We start from the raw sequence: 6000 nt of genomic DNA, 5'->3' as shown, positions 1-6000 counted from the left end.
GAGCCCTGAGTAAGGCCTTTTCTCAGGCGCACACACAGTTTGCCTACTTTCTCCTGACTGAATGTTCTTTTACAAACACACATTTCAGGCTTTCACACAGGTTATATTTCTCTCAGACAACATACACAAGCTCAGGCTGCACACAGCTTGCCTCTTTTGATATTAATTTCTCTCTCAGTTACAAGTAAGACCTTTTCTTACACAGTTTGTCTGCTTTCTCCTGACTAAATGTTCTTTCACAAACACACAGTTTTGGTTTCCCTATAGGTCATATTTCTCTCGGAACTGTTTAAAAATACTAAGGCTGCACACAGCTTGCCTCTCTTGCCCTGACTGAATCTTTTTTCTCCACTCTCAGTCTAAAACTGCATTCACTCTGCTCACACTCTCAGTCATCAACCAATCATATCATTCACTCATCCCTCTCTTTCACACCCACTCTTCATCTATACCACACCAAGCATTTAAAGCCACATACACACATTTACTTAAAATCATTACAGTGTCCTTAAAAGGGGATGACATCTTCAAATCTGCTCATGTTCAATGAAACGAGAAGGCCCTTTTCATTAGCAAAAAGGATACCACAGATTTGCTTTAGCCCTTATCATCATAGCAGCTCTGTTAAGGTCTGGGATATCTCTTACTTTTGTTCTGCATCCCTTCTCTTCCATCTCTTCTCTCCTTGGCTCCTGATTTCATATATCTGTTGTTTTCTGCAGTTGGTTCAGGCCAAACCTCCTTTCCACCCTTTCTCTGAGACCATAGCTTCCTTGGCAGTCCAAGTACAGAGATTCAGATAGGTAACCATTAATCTGCATTTATTTCAGGTTTTACAGTTATTAATGTTTTGATTTTTTGGTGTGTGAAGTCACAAAGTCTGCATTTTTCAACAAATCTAAAAGTTCTGTGTTTACATTTGGTACATCATTCATCTTTCTATGACAATGGTAAGTAATAATAATAATAATAGCTGCTCTTCTAGACAGATTATTGCCCCACTCAAGCAGTGAACAAAGTCAGTGTTATTATTATCCCCACAATATATCTGGGTACCTTGGACTGAGAGAAGTGGCTTACACAAGACCACCTACTGAGCTCATGATTGTAGTAGATGAATTTTTTATTGTATTTTAATATGTTGTTATCTGCCCTGAGCCCGCGTGCAGGGAGGGCGGAATAGAAATTTGAAATAAATAAAATAAATAAATAGTGGGATTTGAACCAGCAGGGTCTCAGAGATACATTTCATTATATGGGCTATTGAGGAGATAGGGAGATACATAAACAGGACACAGAAGTCCAGCCAGGGAAGACAAACAAGAGAGAAGATATGAAACCAGCCAGCAAGTCACATGTCCTCTGTTTCCTCATCAATGACATTTTAATCTCACTTCAGTCAAACAGACTTAAGCATTTAACTATGATTTCAGTAGCATCTGAACTAACATCTGCTCCACAGGCCATATTTTGCCAAGTATGTACAGCAATGGCGAGATTACATGCCTTCTCTGCGGCTGCCCCATTCCTTGCAATGCTCTGACTGAAGACATGCATAAAGCCCTTCCTGTGTTATATTTTCATAAAGCTTTTAAGATGTATTTATTTTAGCAAGCCTAATTATTCATCTTGAACAAACTGGAAAGGCAGGATAGAATTTAAATAAATATAGTTGTGAATTTCCTGCACTGCGCAGGAAGTTGGACTAGATGACCCTGGAGGTTCCTTCCTACTCTATGACTCTAAATACAAGTTTAGGTATAGCTAATTTTTGCTAGATAGCATCTATTAAGCAAAGGTGCATCTCATTGAAATCCATGTGACTTAACGCAAGTGACATCTTTAGGACTGAGATGACAGTCACTTTGTACAGTAAAATATTAGACCAAGCCCCCCAAGTAAAATGGCTTCGGCCATGCTAGAAACTTGCACCCACCATGTAACTAGCTTCAAGAGATTAATCCTTTCATGAATAGGGCTTCATGATGCACCAGCATAGTATTTCACACCAGTGTAGAGAACAGAGTTATTTTAGCTACATATAAAAGGTGTCGTAGTCTTCCAAACAGGGAGCCACCTAAGATATGAGAACTGCAAAATATGCCAATCTTCCTCTTTAACCTTCTCTCAGTGGTTAAAACAATGGATCAGCCTTATTTAGATTTTCCCCACCCTGCTGATACTGAGAAAATTATGTTATAATGGGGCAACCTGCCAAAGATCAGCAGACCATAAGCCAAAGTGCTTTGTGGCGATCATTTAATGTTTACTCGATCAATGTGTCTTCACTATGTTGGTAACTTAAAACTGTATTTCAATGAGTTAATTAAAACTGTACTCACCATCACTGCATCACAGCTCTGTCAGGTACCTTCCCAGCATTTTAAATTTTGGCTTAGCATGCTGATTTGGGATTTGGAGCCTAGACAGCTTAAAAAGGGAGAAATGTGAGAAGATATTCCTTTTCTCTTTGTTAAGAGTGATGACATGCTGGATATTATTTTTTGTCCTCCACTGAAACATCAGAGTTGACTATAGCTACAGATAGGTGATTATTGCTTGCTGTGTGAAACCTACAGGAGATCAAATTGCAAGTTATAAGAGATTTTGTTTTGGACTTTTGAATTGTGAGGCTTAGGAAAAGAATTGGTTGTTTATTGTTTATTGTCTTAAGAGCTGCTACTGCTTAAAAAGTTCACACATTCCATAATTACATCATCTTGAATAATCATACACTATGGGAGAGAGTGATCTCCATGTAAGAATGTGTAGTGTAGGAAAATTTCTTGCTATGCTGTTCAAGACCACCAAAAAGAGAAGACAAAACTATGGGGGTCCTTCTCATTCTGCTCATCCTTTATGGAGACAGAGACTTTGGGACAGTCGATATCTCAGCCTAACCTCCTCAAGATTTTTGATAGAATGACAAACCCTGAACTCATTGGAGCAAGGGATAAAAATGTGTGAATGGGGCAAAGTATGATCTACAGAGAACGGCTTATGCCATTCATGCCTGCAACAAACGGATTTGTTTTCATGTGGTGCTTGTGTTGGGTCTGGAGGGTGTTAGGGGAGCAGAAGCATCTTTGTGTGGGAGCGTGACCCTTAGCAGTCTGATGCTGCACAATGTTGAAATAATTCCTCCATGAGATGAATGTAAAGACAATGGAGAGGAGCTAAAATGTTGTACTCTTATATGGAGAGAATGTTATAAAAGTACAACATTTTAGCTCCTCTCCATTGTTTTTACCGTTCATCCAACAATTATCCAAAGGTCCCAGCTGCATTCTTTGTTCTATGACTGTAGTCAAAACAATTCTTATGCAGCAGTTCAGTGTTTTAAAATTTGTTTGCCAGAATCAACACTATGAGCCTTGACTTTGAGAGCAATTAACTAATAATGGATAAATAAAGACATTCTTTATTATTTGGTTTTTTAAAGATGCTTTTATCGTAATTCTAAAAACATAATGACCACCATTTATAAGAGGGCATACTTTCCTAAGAACACTTCACTGAAACTGGTTTCTTTTAATCATACTTAATGGTAATTTTGTATTCATCCTTTTATGGTTATAATAATGACACAACAGTTTAACTAAAGTGTGGCACCATTGCTATAAACATGTGATTTACTGCATTTAAAATGTTGGCTCCAGTTCTGGTCTCCAAATAATATGGCTAAGAAAAGGAGATTAAAATTATTGGGAGTGCAGATTGATGAAGAAATAATTAAGCAGCTACAACATTTAGCTTTGGGGAGGATGAATGGGGGAATGGGGGAAATATACATTTAATAATTCACAACTGCTATGAAAAGAATTAATAGGAAAATGATTTAAAATAAACAAATCTATTGTCAAATGCTAAAATCTACAAGCAGCATGGCTCATTGACAGCCATCAAAAGTTTTCAAAGGGTTTGGGAGAATACATAAGATGCTAGGGATTCATAAGAGAAAGTTATCATAATTACTTGCATGTGAACCTCTGTAGGGTATCTGAACAAGGTCCGCATACAACGTGCTGAGTATATGCACCACCACTCTGTTCCTGTAGGACAATAAAAAGATTTTTATCCCCATTCAATAAAGTTCGAATGTTGTGTGATTTTGTCTAAAATGTGAATAACTGTGACTGAAGAATGGACAATAAATTATTCCTGATTAACTACTTGGAAATGGAAAGAGTATGGCCTAAAGGATACATTCTTAGATTGCAACGCATACATACTGACAGATACTTTGTCACTCCTTGCTTTTGAACAATGTTTATCAGATTACTTTTGTGCCTACATAAATGTACACTTCTAGCAGGGGAATAACATTAATCCAAACCAGGAAAGCGTTATTAGGACATCAGCATGTAAATATTGCAGGGGTTTCCATATAACAAGCCATTATACCTTTACTATTTGGAGGAGGGGAAATAGCTGCTTGTACTGAGCTGCTTGTACTGTAAACCAAAGGATTGTAAACCTAGAATGGGCTCTCAGATCTGAAAATAAACAAAAAAATTGGCACCATTAAAGCAATCATAATGAGCAACCTTCAAACATTACTTGAAATCATTTTTTCACAGAAGTGTGATATTAATAAAGAGTGGCATAAATAGGGAAAGTAAGAAACAGTGTATAACCCAAGGATTTGCAAATCCCGAAATTTAAGAGAAAAATTAGATCCCTGATGGCATAACATGAGATTAGCTGCTATGGGCAGGGGAAAAGGGCTGCTGGGACAGAAAGGCAGAGGCTGGGAAAAGAAGGCTTTGCGCACCAGTAATGGAGGGGCTGGAAGGAATCCTGTAGCCAATCTAGTGGCTGGCAGACCACCACCAATCAGTAGACACACTGCTGGGGGAGATGGCAGCAGTCAGAGGAGGCAGGAACTGAGCACCAACCCTGTTTGAGCTGCGAGTTTGTAGCCAGCTGTGGGCTTCCTCCCAGCCAAAACACAGTTGGCACTCAGCACCGTCCTCTGACCACTGACTTCTTTCCCTCCTGGTGTGTCAGAAGCCAGAGAAGAAAGCAGAAAACAGTAAGGGAATTTCCTGGAGTTTCTCATGGCTCCCCATGTACTTCTTTTAAAGCCCAGCAGAGTTTAGGGTCCCCAATATAGAATCATACCTTCTGGTACACTCTCACACACCAGTTATGCTCCTCAGAGAAGCTGCTTCTAATTGTGTCTACCTCTCTTAGGCCTCTTCATACAACAGCATCTGGATTTCTATGTGGTAGATTCTGTCCACTAGAATGACCCATCAGAACACCTCCCCTACCAATGTTTTAGAAGGCATGGATGCATTTCCAAGGGCATCTGGAAGATGAATCGTCTCAGCAGATTTGTAAATTTTGCATTATTTTTATGTGTTAATAGAGTTTTGTGTGCTGCAATTTGCAGATGCACCGTTTGCCACGTTGAGTCCAAGGAAATGGATATCAACTTTTTAAATTTTAAAAAAATCCAATAAACTATGTGGGAACTAATAAGGCAACATTTCTTCAGCTCTGTATAGCATTTCTGCTGGTTTTAAATCTTTGCAAATTTGCATGTATATACATGTTCATTGAAATTTTTTTGAAATTGACTGTACTGGTTCGCACTGTGTAATTCTCCTTGAGTTTCAGTGAGAAAGGTGGACTATAAATAACGTGAATAAATAAATAAAATAAAACTAGTACTGCCTTTTACCTTTCCTTCCTTCCTAAGGAGGAACCCGTCCTGAGGTAACCGAGAATCTCCTCGAGTGACGTCGCGTGCACACCCCGCCCCCGTCCTCGCCAACGGTATTTAAACTCAAAGACCCGCCCCCTGTCGATAACCAGTCAGTACAGAAACGTCCAAGAAAAGAAGCTAAAACCTGCAGGAGAACGCGAGTGGAGGGGATTATTGTGGCCACGCCCACTTGGGACGGATAGACCAATCAGACTGCTTCATTCCTCAACTTCTAGCTCCTCCCCTTTTTCGCTAGTTACGCGATAATAGCCGGCGAAAGAGAAAGG

At 39.3% G+C, this 6000-nt stretch overlaps 1 long non-coding RNA gene across 1 annotated transcript; it reads right to left on the bottom strand.

Annotated features, from left to right (window-relative positions):
* Positions 1–2348: 2348 nt before the first annotated feature.
* LOC129328895 (uncharacterized) lies at positions 2349–5768 on the bottom strand. Its single transcript, XR_008596907.1, has 4 exons — positions 5690–5768; positions 4405–4496; positions 3976–4052; positions 2349–2430 (listed from the first exon to the last, which is right to left on the bottom strand). It is a non-coding gene; the product is annotated as an uncharacterized LOC129328895 (long non-coding RNA).
* Positions 5769–6000: the final 232 nt, after the last annotated feature.

The sequence above is a fragment of the Eublepharis macularius genome, chromosome 4, assembly GCF_028583425.1.
Source record: "Eublepharis macularius isolate TG4126 chromosome 4, MPM_Emac_v1.0, whole genome shotgun sequence".
Lineage (NCBI taxonomy): Eukaryota > Metazoa > Chordata > Lepidosauria > Squamata > Eublepharidae > Eublepharis > Eublepharis macularius.
The sequence above is the reverse complement of the archived record's forward strand: the minus strand, read 5'-3'. Positions and strand labels throughout refer to the sequence as shown.